Source organism: Misgurnus anguillicaudatus, chromosome 17 (genome assembly GCF_027580225.2).
Source record: "Misgurnus anguillicaudatus chromosome 17, ASM2758022v2, whole genome shotgun sequence".
In the NCBI taxonomy this organism is placed as follows: domain Eukaryota; kingdom Metazoa; phylum Chordata; class Actinopteri; order Cypriniformes; family Cobitidae; genus Misgurnus; species Misgurnus anguillicaudatus.
In genome coordinates, this window is record NC_073353.2 from 33,872,311 (window position 1) to 33,889,600 (window position 17,290).

Sequence of the window (17,290 nt, forward strand, 5' to 3'; positions counted from 1 at the left end):
GTTATTCTGTCATCTTTTCTCCCTTTTTTCCCAAAACGCAATAAACGCCAGTCCTCCTTTTCTGCAGAATGCAATAAATCCGCTCAACAAATCACAGCGCACCATTCCATGCATTGTAAACAACAATGGCAGAGCGCTGAATACACACGAAATCCTGGTTTTACTCGTCTTGTACTTCATGATCAACAAACAAACAAAAACAAAATAATACTTTGATGGCATTGATAACCTGTGTTGGGTTTTCTGTGACGGGAAAGAAACGTAAGCCATCAAAGTCCAATAGTTTACGGAAGAGACACTCGGGAGACGGAAAATGCCGGCTATTGCTTGTTCTCACACGACAGCATCAAGGTTCTGTCATGCTAACACATTGACCCCAGAGGATCTTATGAAAAAGTCAACGAAAATCGAGCAGGACCAAAACATTTTACAGCTGTTCACTGTCCAAAAAGTTCAACGACAAAAAATGGATTCAAAATGGATTTATTGCGTTTTGGAATCAAACTCTATATTCATGAATTTGCTCAGAAATGGCTTTTTTATTCATTATAAAATGTAGGCAAATAAAAAGTGCATTAAAATCATCCCAGTAATTCATGGTTTTATTCAACTGTATTATAGCATATATAAAGAGCTCAGATGCAAAAGTCTCCATCAAAAAATTTGAAAATGATATTGACTGAATGCTTTGGCAACGTATCATACGTTAATTAAATACATTTGCTTCAAATCCACTTAATCTCGACCTCAGGCCATTCAGAAATACCAGTTAGTTAGCAGAAACCAAAACGCCATGATGATTTTTCAGCAAAGTCCTTTATGTGCACGGAAGAAGACTCGGATGAATGACAGCATGTGAACGTCAAGGTGCAAGAGTTTTTTTACTCTGTTAAATAGGTTTACTGAATATATTAGAGTATTGACTGAATTTGTAACCCTTTTACCTTTATTCAGAAAGGACAGTGAAGAGTGACTGGAGACTTTTGCATTTAAACCTACGTAAAAGGGTTTTGCGACAAAAGACAAATTTGTTGAAGTGCACCTATTTCATTACTAAAAACGTTATTTTGTGTATTTGGTATAATACAATGTGTTTTATGGTTAAAAACACATTATCTTCCACATACCGTACATTTTTGTAGCTCCAGATGTACTGCTTTTCTCAAATGCATTGATTTTATACAAAACTTATCAATGGGAAAAGCGATGTACGCGGAAATGTGACGCTCCTTACCATGTTTGAAAGATTCGCTCACAATGCAATGCTAACAGGAGTTAATTTACAGGCTGTGAGTCCAAGCGGAGGAATTATGTTAATGTCGGTCTTGTCCACGTCAACAAGCCCAGGAAGTAAACTGTTGCCTACAATCTAGGGGTGCACCAAAATTTCGGTCGGCGAACATTTCGGACGAAAATGGCATTATCGGTTTCGGGGCGAAATAAAAAATCCAGCCGATAATGCCAACCAAAAATGAATGTCAACCGCGCCCCTCCCATCTGTGCGCTAGCGCTTGGGTTTCACTCACGGTGATCAGTCGTCACACACCCCTCCCCTTAGTGCTCAAGCAGGTTTCACTCACGGTCGAGCTGTTTGAACGCGTCTGCAAAGATTAAGCATGTCTTGATGTGTAAACTTTAGAGAGAGTTGTGCTAATGTGTCTCATACTGTAATCCATTAACATACATTTGGCGAATAAAGCAACGAAACACAACGTAACGTTTTTATGTGGAGCCTCCGTCTCTATGTCTGTGCGCGTTTAAAGTGCCCTCAATAGTGCACATACGAGAGACGTGTTTAAAAAAAACAAGCAAACATAAAATCTCTCAGTTATTGACAGGGCACATATAAATAAAATTATCTCCACAGTATTCTTTTTCTAATAAAAACATTTGTTTATGTCAAGTGTATGTATATATTACAGTCAGATTAACCTACTTAAGTCTGTTTCATTAATGTTAAGAGACAAATAGCTCTAAAAATAATAATATATTTAATTTATTGTGTTATGATTCATTTAATTCATTTGATTTCTGTACCTAATGCTAATTTCAGACCTTATTAATGTACAACTTTGTTCTTTTTTATAAATGTTTGCAATTTCTTTATTAGATTTTTCCCACCTGCTTTTTGCTGATCCGAAAAATAATTTGATCTGTGCCTCAAAAACTGTAATGTGATCCGAACTGTGAGTTTTTTGATCCGTCACACACCCCTAGTAAAGATTGTACACAGTGATAGTCATAAATGCAATTGCACTAATAATTGGCTTAATAATTTCTTTCGGTGTTTCGGTTTTTTGGCCATGGTTTCCTTTTTTCGGTTTTCGGTTTCGGGCAAGAATTTTCATTTCGGTGCATCCCTAACTACAATCTGTGTGTTTGTTGTAGTCCAAGAAAAGAGATTTACGTTGGAACGATAGCTTACGTCATCTGTACCTTTGACGCGACTATGTACCTTTGGGTATGTACCTTTTGCATATCGTTAACATGTACTAATACAAACCCTACACTCCAAAGGAAATGTAAAATTGTGAATCGGACAATAGGTGCTCTTTAAAAACCAATAAAATGACTTAAGTGGCATTTGTGAAAATAAGCCATTTCAATTACTGACTAATAACCTTTTCATAACTATTAAAGTGAAATTACTGAACCTAAATGATCATACCGGCCATCTGATCTGACACGGTAAAATCCCTCGGCTGTTCAGATGGAGGGTTTGGTGTATATTCATATCTGTTTGGACTTACTGATCTCGTGTCACACTCTTGTTGGAGGGGGGTTATTGCAAATTAGAAACAGACACATACAATACAGCATATGATTAAAGTACACTGGCAGATGCCCATGACCACTGAAAGGTCTGATTGTTGCTGCATCATTGACCGTGGAGCTAAAATAATACCTTGTTTACTTTTCCATCTGAGAGTATAAACATGCAGCCAGTGAATGTTTGTGAGCTTTTCTGCGAGCTGGTCTTGCCGATATCTTTATTCTGTTGATATCTGCGCTTTTTATGTTCTCCTGGTATCTGCACTATTTAAACAAACAGCAGTTTTATCTTGCTTATACAGCTTCAGATCACAAGCGTATGGGAGAATATTACGGATGGTGATTTCAGTCATTTTGAGCACTTGAGCGTTTGAGGAACGTGGTTGGGTGTAGGTGGTGCGAGTATCGTTTGTGCTATTTTCGTAATAGTTGGTTTCTGTACACATGCGTCACGCCAAGTCTTTACTGGCGGAGTTTGATTTAACAAGCAGTTTGCCTGTTCACGCCAAATGCAAAACTGCTGTGCGACGTGATGCAATTATAGTTAATCAGAAGTTAATTGTGACCCTGGAACACAAAACCAATCTGGTAATAAAGACTATAGCAACATGTATTACTAACAATAAATAATTATTTTATATATTTACGGTAGGAAATTATGATCTTTACTTAATTATCCAAATAATTGTTGGCCATTGCTACAAATAAACCCCTACCACTTATGACCACTTTGTGGTCCATGGTCACAATATCTGATGTTTAAAATACTGTTGCTTTTGGTGTAAAGTTAAATGGTTTGAAAAATCCTTTGTCCACATATTGTAGGTTTTGATAGTATGTTTACATCCAAACATCACACACGTACTGTGTGTCTGTTGGGGATTTAATTTCAAAGCTATTGGCATTCAGTCAGTGTCGGTCTTACCTAACAGCTTGCCCTCTTCTAGGAAGGAACATTAAAAAATGGCTGTGGGGATTTGCTCCCATCATACACACGTGTCTGTGAGGTCACACATGAGGTCAGGCACACAGTCGGCATTCCAGGTCTGGGTTTTGTGCAGGACAGTCACATTCTTCCATACCATAGTAAACTATTTATTTATGGACTTTGCTTTGTATAAAGGACCAATTTCATGCCGAATGAAGTTGGAAGCACAAAATGTTGTAGCAGTATATGCCACAGCCTAAGCTTATATCATCCATTGCTTTGAAATATCTGTGAAATCCCTCACATGTACAAAACGTTGTGCTGCATGTTTAATAACACAAGCAGCAGTACTCTGATAAAAAATATTAGTGCGCATCAACTTCAACCCATCATTTCTCCCGCTTGTGTTTTAGCGGCTCGCCCATAGACCACCCCCTCGAAGTAATCAGTACAGCAGTCGAAAGTGGACAAAAGAGACAGATTAAAATATCAGGTGTAAACGGGAATGTGTCTTTCTCCTCCACTTGTGATCTGATTGAGCAAAATGCATCTTAAAGGGACACTCCACTTTTTTTGAAGATATGCTAATTTTCCAGATCACCTAGAGTTAAACATTTGATTTTTTTATCATTTTGGAATCCATTCAGCTGATCTCCGGGTCTGTCGGTACCATTTTTAGCATAGCTTAGCATTATCCATTGAATCTGATTAGACCATTAGCATCGCGCTAACAAATAAGCAAAGAGTTTCGATATTTTTCCTATTTAAAACTTGACTCTTCTGTAGTTATATCGTGTACTAAGACCGATGGAAAATTAAAAGTTGCGATTTTCTAGGCAGATATGGCTAGGAACTATACTCTCATTCTGGCGTAATAATCAAGTACTTTGCTGCTGTAACATGGCTGCAGGAGGCGCAATGATATTACGCAGTGCCCGAAAATAGTCCCCTGCCATTGAAAGATACAAAGGGGAATATTTTCGGCTGCTGCGTAATATCATTGCACCTCCTGCAGCCATGTTACAGCAGCAAAGTCGTTGATTATTACGCCAGTTTGAGAGTATAGTTCCTAGCCATATCTGCCTAGAAAATCGCAACTTTTAATTTTCCATCGTTATTAGTACACAATGTAACTACAGAAGAGTCAAGCTTTAAATAGGAAAAATATCAAAACTCTTTGCTTATTTTTTGGCGTGATGCTAATGGTCTGGTCGGATTCAGTGGATTGTGCTAAGCTATGCTAAAACTGGTAGCGCCAGACCCGGAGATCAGCTGAATGGACTCCAAAATGGTAAAAATCAAATATTTAACACTAAAGGAGCTGGAAAATGAGCATATTTCGTCCCTTTAAATAAAACTGCAACATGATTTACCAAGGTTTGTGCTCATCATTTTACTGCTATTCAAAAAAGTGGAGTGTCCCTTTAATACCAGCTGTAAAGAGAGCCTGAAGATTTGTCTTTACCGGAATTAAAGAGACAATTAGAAATCTGTTTCTAATTCAAACTTTTTAACATGTAGGGTATGGAGTAGTGTGTGCGCCTTAACTTATAAAAGAAGTCTATTAGTTAAGTCTGCTATTATTTGCAGTAGGTTGGGGTCATTATTAATGAATAGAAAGGATATAGTTACATTGTCTGCAAGCACATGCAGCCTGGCAAATGGGTGTGAACTCCAAACACTACCGCATGGGTTTTGCAATCAAAATGGTCAATTTATTGAATGGGTCAACTTCTTTATTACCTCAACAGGTTATCAGACCTCGCATTAGGGGAGACCGGGGCTGGTTGTCTCACGGGTTGGTTGTCACACTGCTTATTACAGACACACTACATGGCGCTGTGGTACAATTTTGATATCAATCTGTTAGCCTTTAATAGCTTACTCATTTGCACTTGTAATTTTGCTGAGCAGACACAAAACATTGATGTTAGGAGACAAATTTTTTTTTTTATGCGTCAGAGTAAATTTTCATGTTGGTGTTGTTTTTGTGTTGAGATCTTGTAGGATATTAGTGATTCAAAAACAAAACACTCATTAAAAAGCTAAAAGTAGTAGCTTTATTTTGAGTCATCTTTTAGGGATCAAGTTAAAGCCGTGTGGCAGCTAGCTTAGCATGTTTGTCAAGAAGTCAGTTGGGGATGGTTGTCACATAGCTTGCGGGGTTGGTTGTCACATGTGAGTATTGGACATGTGGACCTTTTAAGACTGTTTGTCTGTTTGTTTGTTTTTGTTTGCTGTTAAAATAAAATAAATAAAGCATTAAATAAAGAGGTTTTAACACTAAAAATTATTTCATTTTATTTCTCAACACAGTGGACAATAGGCTTTATACCCAGCTGCACTACTTCCTGAACTTCAGCCAGCTTCTTGTCTCCTGTCCGCCACCACTGGACAAACTGACCAATCCAGGTGTGCCCGACCTCAGTAGTCACAACAACAATAATCAGACACACCTGGATTAATCAGTTTGTCCAATAATGGCAGACAGGAAACAAGGAGCTGGCTGAAGTTCATAGTGCAGCTGGGCATAAAGCCTATTCAAGTAACTGATCACCCACTTTAATGCCATTGTTTAAACATAATGGGCATTAATAACAACTATCATAGGGGTGGTATTCATATTAAAACTTATTTGCAGTTTCTAGCTTAAAAAACAAAAAAAGTTACACGTTATCTTTTCAGATCCCAATTTATCACTGAAATCATATTGAACTCTATAGGGACAACCAACCCCATACCCTGTGACAACCAACCCCATGATGGGGTTGGTTGTCACATTGTGTCAGAGTGTCTTTGATGGTTAATTACTTCCTGTTACAATACATTCTAAAAATAAAAAGTATACACATTTAAAGCCAAGACCCCAAAGTTTCATTTCATGTAGGAATTACTGCTGAAAGATTTTTTGAAGATGAGCAATTCATGCATGAGTAAAAATTGTGACAACCAACCCCGGTCTCCCCTATGCAAGACTATATATCATACATTTATTGAATACAAACAGAAGCTCTGTTTATATACGTGTAAGAAAACAATTGTGAAACAGGAGAGTAGCATTTAACCCCACTTAAATGAGGTTATGTTATTAATCCTTCAACAAGCCAATACTGTATACTGATTCAATCTCACAGTTTCAAAGAGTCCTTCTGGTAATGGGCAGTTTCAGTTTAGCTGCGCTATTGTTTCGGATGAAGTTCAAGCTAGGATGACCAAAGGATGTTTACTTGCCATTTAAGTTCCTGCTAAGCATTCACAGTTACATTTTCCTACTTCCAGAATAGCACCAGTTCACTGAGAAATCTCACAATGTGATCATCAGAGGTTAATCGAATTGCTCAACAACCTGCCCGCAGCTGCACGCATGTGGTTGTAAATATTCCCTACATACTACTTCTTAAGAAATCCGCATGTAAACAAAGGAACTGTGCACTTACGATAAGCGCTCTGTTCTCATGTTTTGTTTTGTTATCTTTAATGAACAGTTCAGGAATAGTGCATAAACCCATCTACATTTACACTTTTACACATATGTATTTTCCAGACTGCTTTCCCCGAAGTGGGGAACACACAATATGTGTGTTCTCTGTGAATTGAACCCATGACCTTTGCGCTGCTAAAGCAATGGTCTACCAGTTGAGGAGCATGTGCTTGTTCCAGAAAGGAAAACTCCAACAGGTGTCTTTGCACCAGAGATTCCCAGCTGTAACCTGCAACCTGATTCACACATAACAGCCCTTAGGCCACGGCTGATCTACACACTATTTCTACATTTTTGTTTTGTAAGAAACCCAGTTTCACAAATGTAGTTTTTGCCAGTTGGTTGCAGCTGATTTGCATTAGTCAAAGATAAGAGTGAAGCTGACATCGGCCTTCGGCACAGATGTTGAGTTTTATGAGGCATGCAGATGCTGGAAACAGGGCTGGTGATGCTCTTTGAAAGAAAGCTGCCTGTAAGTGCGTTGCGTAGTCCTAAGCTGGAATAAATGGATAGTTAGCTTGGGAACATGGCGAGATTTAACTTTCTCAGAGATTTCCTGGAAATGCAATACTTTAGGAGCCTGACTAATGATGGTGACCCAACATGATGACAACGTAGTTTATCATACAAAACATGTATAAAAGCCTTATGGCTTTATAAAGCAAACATTGATATATCAAGAACTGCAAGCCAAACAATGTGCAACATAATGAACACATGGGATTGGCACAAACAGCATTTATCTTTGCTCCTAGTGAACCAAATTTAGGGACAGATTTAGTAAACAGGGCAAACTAGCGAGCGCAATTCCAAAAAATCGCAGATGGGAAATTTCTGTCAAGGTGCACGTTAAAAAAAACACAGGCGTAACATCTCACTTCCATAATGACAAACGCAACTTCAAGACATGATTATAGGTGTTAAATATTGGCGCAAATAGCATTAAACTGATGAGCACAAACCTTGGTAAATCATGTTGCAGTTTTAATTAAAGGGACACTCTTCTTTTTTTGAAAATATGCTTATTTTCCAGCTCCCCTAGAGTTAAAAATACGATTGTTACCGTTTTGGAATCCATTCAGCCGATCTCCGGGTCTGGCGGTACCACTTTTAGCATAGCTTAGCATAATCCATTAAATCTGATTAGACCATTAGCATTGCGCTAAAACATAACCAAAGAGTTTCGATATTTTCCTATTTAAAACTTGACTCTTCTGTAGTTACATTGTGTACTAAGACTGAAAGAAAATTAAAAGTTGCGATTTTCTAGGCCGATATTACTAGGAACTATACTCTCAAACTGGCATAATAATCAAGGACTTTGCTGATGTAACATGACCGCAGAGAACCCAATGATATTACACAGCAGCCGAAAATAGTCCCCTTAGTAACTTTTAATGGCATGGGACTATTTTTGGGCAGTGCGTAATATCACTACGCCTGCTGCAGCCATGTTACAGCAGAAAAGTCATTGATCATTACACCAGAATGAGAGTATAGTTCATAACCATATCTGCCTAGAAAATCACAACTTTTAATTTTCCGTCGGCCTTAGTACACGATGTAACTACAGAAGAGTCAAGTTTTAAATAGGAAAAATATCAAAACTCTTTGGTTATTTTTTGCGTGATGCTAACGGTCTAATCAGATTCAATGGATTATGCTAAGCTATGCTAAAAGTGGTAGCGCCAGACCCGGAGATCAGCTAAATGGATTACAAAACAGTAAAAATCAAATGTTTAACTCTAGGGGCGCTGGAAAATTAGTATTTTTCAAAAAAGTGGAGTGTCCTTTTAAATACTCTCCCCATATAAATGTTGCATCTGAAAGGGAAAGCATTTTATCTCCCCTTTAAAAGATGAAAAGGCTAAATACTTGCCAATCCGAATGTACGCATAATTTCATGGTTAATTGCATTTAATTATTTGTGCATTTAGCATTGTTTTTCCCATTCTCTGTGTGACACTGTAAAGACCGGCGACCTATTTTCAATATACTGCAGACATCTAGACACTTTATGCTCATTGGCACTCTTTAGTATAAAGTCACTTCAATGTCATATTATAGACACTAATACTTTTAACAATGACAGCTGCTGCAATAACAATTTCAGTGGAGGGATTGCCTAAACTTGAACGTCAGGTTTGTCTGGACTGCTGCATGATATTACAAAACAGGTTGTGAAATCCTCCACTGTAAAACAAACATACTAACTTATCACAGATAAAAATCTGAAAAGTATAAACGGCAGTATAGACTGAACCAAAAAGGTGCAAATGTTTTATTAAGACTTAGACTTACTTCGTCAAGGGAGACAGCACAATGCAGCCTGTCATTTTAACATCTGCTAAATAAGGTCACCAAACTGCTGTTACGAAACACAGCAACTAACTAACTACCTGGACAAATCTGCTAATGTCGGTAATATGATCTGAAGTACCCGCTGCTGCCCCGGCAAATACAGCTGAACATGCAAAACCCCAGAGGTGACCATTATGATATCCTCCAGTGTGGCTACTGATACAAACAGATACACTCATGGCCAAAGAGAACAAAAATAAAACGGGGTGGCAAAGCCAGTCATATACAGTTACCAAAATACTCTTTTAAAAATAAAGCCATCACAAGCCGCCCCTGTATAACACCTCCAGGGGTAAATAAATATTTTCTGTTATTTCAGGACTCAGACCGTAAATCTATCCTGGCGTTAATATAATGTTTTCCATAGATTTACAGACAATTTAATCTGAATAGTCTCAGCCTTCAAATGTCATGCCCACAGGCGATTGGCTAAACACCTGATGCATAAGAAACACTTTTGTGAAACAGATTTTAAAAGTCATCCTCTGATTGGTTGAATTATACAGGATTTCTGGGAGATCTTTAACAGTCCGTCAGCAAACAACGCAAGGCCGTCTGATCGAAGAAGAAAGCTTTCATATTTACATCACAGTGACAATATGCTTCATCAAGATCAAATAACGGCTGCATGTTTTAAAGTATGCAAGAAATTTAAACATGTTTGCCATTGTTGTTATAAACTTCAGAGACATTTGTGAATAAAGGACGATTGCACACCAGTCTGTTATTGTGGCGACATCTCTGAGCCCCTGAACATGATGCAGCACAAAGTATAATGTGATTGGTTGCTTTACGTGTCCTTTGAATGGTCCTTGGCCATTCAAAGCTGCCATGGCTCGCAGACCTTCAGTAGGAAGGTCTACGCAAGACTAATCTGAATATAGATGCCTGTTATCATGGGAAATTTAAGAGTACGGATTTAGAAAATCTGCGTATATATTTAAATAGCTATAACAGTACATTTTCAATTTGTAAAGTGTTTGTCGTAATCAATCATAGGGGAACCAAGCTTGTTTATATAAATGAAGAATATTAATGAAGTCTTTTGTGCTTTCACATGACTCCTGAAGCACATATACAAATATGGTAAGCAGTTAGGACTTTCTCAAACTATATAAACCTAACCACTACCCTCTTGTGTTGTGCACCCTTCAACAAAAATTAACCTTGACATTCTACATCCTTTTATCCACTTCACTGCTTGGAAACACACCAAACACATGTAAATACAATCACAATATATTAAAAGAATCGTTCCCTCCAAAATGAAAATAGCGTTGTTCCAAACTTGTTCCAGACTTCTTCCAATAAAAAAAGGTATTTTGCATAACCTCTAATAACCCCTAAAAAGGACAAACAATCATCAAAAAGCAGAAGAATAGTACAATAAAAAATATAGTACATAAGTAGGGCTGGGCAATATACATTATATATGTATATATAATTACAGAGAATAGACAGTTTCATCGGACGCAAGTGTGGTGACGTGATTATGCATCTGTTCCGAACTTTACTTCCAGTTTCTGTTTGTTTAATGGTCTGACTAGTTGCTGAATCTGAACTCTTAAACAAATACCTTGTCAAAGATAACAAACACTCACCTAAAGGATTATTAGAAACACCATACTAATACTGTGTTTGACCCCCTTTCGCCTTCAGAACTGCCTTAATTCTACATGGCATTGATTCAACAAGGTCCTGAAAGCATTCTTTAGAAATGTTGGCCCATATTGATAGGATAGCATCTTGCAGTTGATGGAGATTTGTGGGATGCACATCCAGGGCACGAAGCTCCCGTTCCACCACATCCCAAATATGCTCAATTGGGTTGAGATCTGGTGACTGTGGGGGCCATTATAGTACAGTGAACTCTTGGTCATGTTCACGAAACCAATTTGAAATGATTCGAGCTTTGTGACATGGTGCATTATCCTGCAGGAAGTAGCCATCAGAGGATGGGTACATGGTGGTCATAAAGGCACGGACATGGTCAGAAACAATGCTCAGGTAGGCGATGGCTTTTAAACGATGCCCAATTGGCACTAAGGGGCCTAAAGTGTGCCAAAAAAATACCCCACACCATTACACCACCACCACCAGCCTGCACAATGGTAACAAGGCATGATGGATCCATGTTCTCATTCTGTTTACACCAAATTCTGGCTCTACCATCTGAATGTCTCAAAAGAAATCGAGACTCATCAGACCAGGCAACATTTTTCCAGTCTTCAACTGTCCAATTTTGGTGAGCTCGTGCAAATTGTAGCCTCTTTTTTCTATTTGTAGTGATGAGTGGTACCCAGTGGGGTCTTCTGCTGTTGTAGCCCATCCGCCTCAAGGTTGTGCGTGTTGTGGCTTCACAAATGCTTTGCTGCATACCTCGGTTGTAACGAGTGGTTATTTCAGTCAAAGTTACTCTTCTATCAGCTTGAATTAGTCGGCCCATTCTCCTCTGACCTCTAGCATCAACAAGGCATTTTCGCCCACAGAACTGCCGCATACTGGATGCTTTTCCCTTTTCACACCATTCTTTGTAAACCCTAGAAATGTCTGTGCGTGAAAATCCCAGTAACTGAGCAGATTGTGAAATACTCAGACCGGCCCGTCTGGCACCAACACCCATGCCACGCTCAAAATTGCTTAAATCACCTTTCTTTTCCATTCTGACATTCAGTTTGGAGTTCAAGAGATTGTCCTGTCCTGGACCACACCCCTAAATGCATTGAAGCAACTGCCATGTGATTGGTTGATTAGATAATTGCATTAATGAGAAATTGAACAGGTGTTCCTAATAATCCTTAAGGTGAGTGTATGTGTTGTTTATTTCGCTTGTTATATAATAAGCTACTTTAAAAGGACTTTGTTGTTATTTAATCTTAGCGGAGTTAAGAGAAGTTACGTGTTGACCATGAAAGCCCCTTGTTTATGTTGTTACTGCTGAAACAGTCTATAGTGAATACTGAATACCTACTGTGAATATCAAATACTAATTTGGTAAAAGCATGTTTTTAAAGAAAAATTGGAGAAAAATAAAAATAGTTTTTTTTAACTATTCTAGAGAAAAGAAAAAAATATTGAGACATACAAAGTATCGTCAAAGTTTTTTTTGTATATGGCAGATGCCAAGCGATTCGTCACATGAATTACTTCATAAGTGCTTTATTGTCCTGGCCACCATCCACATATTGCATTGTAAAAGCTTCACAACAGAAAAATATTATATGGGTTGTAACAGCATGAGGCTGAGCAGAAATGACATTTTTGGGTGAACTTCTCCTTTAAAGATAGAGTGCTAAAGTGGGGCACTTAGAAAACATTGTGCTGATAGCAAATCTCCAAAGACATCCTGCTGAGTACAGACAGCAAGCTTTGTGTCTTGGGCTTAAAAACATTTCCTTTGCAGACCATGAACCCTTAATCACAACAAAGATCACAACAAAGATCTGCTCTAGAGGCCCCCCGCATGAGCTCCTAGAATTCCTTGGAGAAAATAAAACTTAAAAATTCACCTCTATATTTAATGATGCAACTTTTACCCCTCGGGACCACAGAAAGCATGTGACAGGTCCTGAACTTGAACTGCAGGAGACTCGGTTCTTATGGGATAAAGATGTCGGTAAGTTAGAACGCAAGGCTGCGCTCCAATGAGTTATGCAACTCGGATAAAACTTGCATCAAGCAAGAAACCATGGAGGTGAGATGGGGGTGGTTTAGTGTTAAAATTAGAAGAGGAAGATACGGTTCCAACGTGTGCTCCTAAAGCATTCTGTGATAAATTAAATCCAACTTTAAAGGAAGCGTTTGGCAGACACACGATAACCTAAGACTGACCCACTTGGAAGTGGGTGGGCTTAGAAAAAGGCACATAAATTCCCAGGATCCCCCTCTCTTTTCGAGTGGTGGCATAGGCCAATAAATCTTAAAGCCAAAGGCAGTATGTTTAGTTTACTGTATATCAGCTAGCTTGGAACAAACATTAAACATCTCAATATTACAGCTGTTCAACAACCCACACAAAGTCCTTCAACTCTATGGTTCCCCTTTATAACTAATGCTGTCTCGTTCTCTCTGTCATCAGCTACATTTATAGGCATAATGAATCATAGTGCAGGACATTATGCCAGACAATATAGGGATATTTACTGTTCTAGGTAAGCCTGTGCAAAGTGTAAGAGTAAGAGACCACAAGAAAAAGTTACTGTTTTGCATTTTTTAACTAATTTTTTTCTGGGTTATTTTCGACTCAGCATTGGATCAAAGAAGTATGAACCCAACCTGTTGGTTTGTACTTTAACCTATGCTGGGTTATTTCAACCTAAAATGCTAGGTTGTTTTAAACCCATTGTTGGGTCAAATATAAACATTTTCTGGGTTAATTTAATCCAGTGGTTAGGTTTGTCCCTTTATGACCCAACGCTGGGTAAGAAAAGTGTAAGAATAGCAAAAATTGAATTTCACAATGCACATAATAATGGCACATCATATAAACAGGACATAGTTTGCGTGAAATCTGATGATTCGTGTTTTTCCAGCATGATTTGAGCATCTTGTGTGGTTTAAAAAAATTAAAAGTAAATGTCATCGGTATCCAAATTTGGTCACAAGATTAGCGATCTAACAAGAGTCTTATTTCGCATACATGCTTCTTATGATTTATATGTTTTTAAATCAGGTATAAATTACATACAGTACTGAATCCCAAATTTCTAATCTAGGATTTTTAATCTCCCAGACTTTTGGCCCTCTACTTTATACTGTAATGCAATTATGTGATGTTACATGTGCGTATCTGTCAGTGGTGGCCGGTGACTTCTTTTTTCGAGGGCGCTCAATGCGAAGTTTATCACAACATGTATGTACTGTAGTGCATCGTGTGTGGTTCCTTTTTTTAAAATATGTGTTCTGCGCATCGAGAGATCCTGTGCATCACGCGTCTTGTAAAAATACAGATGCGTCTAAAGGGTTTTTGATAAAAGAGATGCTCATGTTTGCCAGGTACTCTCATAATCTCGTGTGTAATCAGAGTTTACTGTTATAGGAAAAATCCAGATAATTTACTCACCACCATGTCATCCAAAATGTTGATGTCTTTCTTTGTTCAGTCGAGAAGAAATTATGTTTTTTTGAGGAAAACATTGCAGAATTTTTCTCATTTTAATGGACTTTAATGGACACCAACACTTAAAACTTAACTCGCCACGTAACAGTTTTTTTCAACGGAGTTTCAAAGGACTATAAACGATCCCAAACGAGGCATAAAAGTGTTATCTAGCGAAATGATTGTTATTTTTGACAAGAAACATAAAAAATATGCACTTTTAAACCACAACTTCTCGTCTAGGTCCGGTCCAGCGCGACCTAACGTAAATGCGTAGTGACGTAGGGAGGTCATGTGTTACATATATAAAACGCACATTTGCGGACCATTGTAAACAATAAACTGACACAAAGACATTCATTAGTTTCATTCAACATACAACAACGCCGGAATGGTCCTCTTTCTCAACACTTGTAAACACTGGGGCGGAGTTTCACGTTCGTCCTCTGTGACCTCTTGACGTCATGACGTATTGCGTGAGGTCACGCTGACGCTTTCAGGACCGGAGGAATACGAGAAGTCGTAGTTTAAAAGTGCATATTTTCTATCTTTCCTGCCAAAAATGACAATCGTTTCGCTAGATAAGACCCTTATGCCTCGTTTGGGATCGTTTAGAGTCCTTTGATACTCCGTTGAAAAAAACTTTTACGTGTTGAGTTAAGTGTTGGTGTCCATTAAAGTCCATTAAAATGAGAAAAATCCTGCAATGTTTTCCTCAAAAAGCATTATTTCTTCTCGACTGAACAAAGAAAGACATCAACATTTTGGATGACATGGTGGTGAGTAAATTATCTGGATTTTTCTTTTAAGAAAATGGGTGTATTTTGTGAACGTGGGCGTCTCTTTTATCATAAACTGTTTTGATGCGTGTGCAGCAGGCACTTATTTTGACAAAACACATGGTTCACATGACCCAACAAACACAAATTTTGAAAACAAGAGGAACACACATGACACTCCGAACACTTATTTTAAATTAGCCCCCCTCGGATGAGCAGTCACGAGCCGCCACTGGTATCTGTATCTCAGTGGTTAAAGCATTGTGTTAGCAATTATATATAATCAATTTAAAGAAACCTTAATAAAAAGAAACCAAACTTAAATAATTGGCTACGCAGACAATGAATACACAGCAGACTAGTACAATTTTCCCTTTTTCTCTGGAGATTTCTGAGGACCCAGTACAACCTCTCCAGACCCCAGTTTGAAAACACTTGGTATTATACCACCTGCTGCAAGCTTCCTTCATTAGGTTTTACCTTAAGCACTCTTTTAAATGGTTTCAAATATATTCAAGCAATAAATGGGCTTGCCACACTTCAACGCCCATAAAATCTGATGAAACTATAAGAGGGAAAATGATATTGCTCCATTAGCCTAATGCCAGTGTAATGGCTGACATACATCTGAAACAAAGCAATAAAGAAGAAAAACGAATTTCTTGCAATAATGCAACTAATGCATCTAATCGTTAGCAGCATTAATCTAATCTGCATGGCTTGTGATATAAAATGCATGACATTACGGTCTGACAGTGCACCGCTGCATACGAAGCATGGGTTGTTTTGCATTTGCATGCACCTCATTATACGAGTGCATCTGTTCCATCAACAAGTAGGACTATAAGCATATTGCTCAGACGTATAAACGTGCTTTGTTTTTCCAACTCTGGACAGGATGTAGATACCTATATTTACACTGAAGCATTCTGACATTGTTTACCTCCCTGCATTTCCGTGACAGGGGTGCAGGGTAAGCCATGGTGATAGCACGCTAACTCAATGCAATGTCGCAGGGGCAGGAACACAGCTTTGTTTCACTGAAATTAAACCTACACTATTCTTTTTAAGGTGTGTGATTATGAAAATGTACAAATTAGTCTACATACAGCAGTGTCTGCCTATGATAAACTAGGGGTGTATTAAAGTATATTCTTGCAGTCGCTAGGGTGTTTGGGTGGCTTCTAAGGCATGCATAGGTGGTTGCTAGGGTGTTCTGACAGTTGCTAAGTGATTGCTTTCTAGTCCAAAAGACCCCACTTCATAGTAACTATGAAATTCTGGTCCCTCTAAGTGTTTTTAGTTTCATCATCATTCACCAGGAAAATTGTTAGTGTGCCAAGTCTATCAAAAATAAAAGCACAGAAACCAAATTTTAAGTAGCTTTCATTTCTGTAGCACAAATAATGTGGGACCAGTTACAAAACAAACTTTAATACTCATTGCCTAAAGAGTTTGAACAAATACTGACGCTTGCCTTAGCACCATTCATTATTTGAGATTAAATAAAAGCATTCTGCAAAAAAAGATCTCAAGAAGATTGGATGGGTGTCAAACTTAGATGGTGTGTTATTGCATCACAGCAAAATCGACCAAATTAAAATAGATAGTGGATTTAGTAATGCATCCACCAACAACTCGAGAGCTTTTTAAGCTTATGTAATCACTAACCAGGCAGCCAAAATTCACACAGATCCAATGCTATCTATTCTGTTGGCTTTTAAATCTCACAGCTTCATTTCTTTCTCCTCCTTCTGTCAGTAAATGTGATGAAGTGTTAACAGACTATGGTATTTCTAGATACATCATGATACTGGTATTTTATCATCTTTTCGGTTCCTGACACGGGTGGTAGAAAAAATATGGGCACA

General features: G+C 38.2%; 1 protein-coding gene across 2 annotated transcripts in view; it reads right to left on the reverse strand.

Annotated features, from left to right (window-relative positions):
• The window catches only part of calcrla (calcitonin receptor-like a), a 33,166-nt gene that overhangs the window by 15,082 nt on the left and 794 nt on the right, over nt 1–17,290 (reverse strand). The window lies entirely within an intron of this gene.